The sequence below is a fragment of the Orycteropus afer genome, unplaced genomic scaffold, assembly GCF_000298275.1.
Source record: "Orycteropus afer afer isolate SDZICR_OR568_19922 unplaced genomic scaffold, OryAfe1.0 scaffold00093, whole genome shotgun sequence".
In the NCBI taxonomy this organism is placed as follows: Eukaryota; Metazoa; Chordata; class Mammalia; order Tubulidentata; family Orycteropodidae; genus Orycteropus; species Orycteropus afer.
Genome location: NW_006921680.1, coordinates 4569421 through 4571398, shown reverse-complemented (window position 1 = coordinate 4571398; position 1978 = coordinate 4569421). Strand labels below are relative to the sequence as shown.

Below are 1978 nucleotides of genomic sequence, written 5' to 3'. Positions count from 1 at the left end.
CCAGCTTCTCGGATTATTTGCTCAGCATATAGAGTGAATAAGTGTGGAGAAAGAATACAACCCTGACGCACTCCCTTCTTGATTTTAAACCATATAGTGTTCCCTTGTTCTGTTCGAACGACAGCCTCCTGGTCAAAGACCAATGACTTATTTATTGCTAATACTGTTTTCAACAATGTAAATGGCGGCTATACATGTGGACTTCACCAGACATACTACACAGGAATCACACTGACTACATCTATGGCAAGAGGTGATGGAGAAGCTCAATATCTTCAGCCAAAACAAGGCCAGGAGCTAACTGTGGAAAAGACCATCAACTGCTCATATACAAGTTGAAGTTGAAGCTGAAGAAAATAAAACAAGTCCATAAGAGCCAAAACTTGACCTTACAGACATCTACAGAGCACTTCACCCAACAACAGCACAATATACAATCTTCTCCAGTGCACACGGAACATTTTCCATGATAGACCATATGTTAGGCCATAAAGCAAGCCTTCATAAATTTAAAAACACTGAAATACTGCAAAGCATATTCTCAGATCACAATGCTATCAAATTAGAAATCAACAATAGAAAGATCAATGGAAAAAAGAGTAAACACTTGGAAACTGAACAACACCCTCCTTAAGAAAGACTGGGCAAGAGAAAAAATAAAAAGTAAAATTGAAAAATTCCTTTAATCAAGTGAGAATGAAAACAAAATACACCAAAATCTTGGGGACACAGCAAAAGCAGTGATCAGAGGCCAATTTACAGTAATAAATGCACACATCAAAAAAGAAAAAAGAGCCAAAATCAATAGTTTAAATCAATGTCTCCAACAAGTAGAAAAACCACAGCAAGAAAAGCCTACAGTCACAAGAAAGAAAATAATCAAGATTCGAGCAGAAATCAATGAAACAGAAAATAGTAAGACAACAGAAAAAATCAACAAGACCAGGAGTTGGTTTTTTGAAAAGATTAATAAAATTGACAAACCACTGGCAAATTTAACAAAGGAAAAGAGAGAGAGAATACAAATAACACAAATGAGAAATGAAATGGGTGACATCAAAACAGAACAAAATAAATGAAATAAAAAGGATAATATCAGGATACTATGAAGAATTGTACTCCAAATTTGAAAATTTGGAAGAAATGAACAGATTTCTAGAAACACCACTTACCTAACCTAACACAGATTGATGTGGAAAAGTTGAACAGGTCCATAACAAAAGAAGAAATTGAACAAGTCATCAAAAAATTACCAAAAAAAAAAGTCCTGGTCCTGACAGGTTCACTGGAGAATGCTACCAAACATTCAGGGAACTGAAACCAATCCTACTCAAACTATTCCAAAACACAGAAAAGGATGAAATCCTCCCTAAATCATTTCATAAAGTTTGATACCAAAGCCAGGCAAACACATCACTTAAAAGGAAAACTACAGACCAATATCCCTCATGAATATAGATGCAAAAATCTTCAACAAAATCCTAGCCAATAGACTGCAACAACAACGCATCAAGAAAATTATTTATTATGACCAAATGGGGTTCATATTAAGGTATGCAAGGATGGTTCAAAACTAGAAAAACAATCAACATTCTCCACCACATAAATACAACAAAGAAAAAGAACCACATGATTTTATCAATTGATGCAGAAAAGGCATTTGATAAAATCCAACACCCATTCCTGATCAAAACTCTCAGCAAAGTAGGAATAGAAGGGACATTCCTCAACATAATAAAGGGCATCTATGCAAAATCAACAGCCAACATTATACTTAATGGAGAGAGACAGAAACCATTTCTCTTGAGAACAGGAACCAAACAAGAATGCCCTCTATCACCACTTCTATTCAACACTGTACAGGAAGTCCTAGCCAGGGCCATAAGGCAAAAAAGGGAAATCAAAGGCATCCAAATTGGTAAGGAAGAAGTCAAACTATCCCTATTTGCTGATGATATGATCCTATACCTAGAAAACC

The 1978-nt window shown here is 35.5% G+C and overlaps 1 protein-coding gene across 1 annotated transcript in view; it reads right to left on the bottom strand.

The window, feature by feature from the left end:
* The window catches only part of TTC37 (tetratricopeptide repeat domain 37), a 184335-nt gene that overhangs the window by 90326 nt on the left and 92031 nt on the right, over positions 1-1978 (bottom strand). The gene's annotated exons all lie outside the window — the stretch shown is intronic.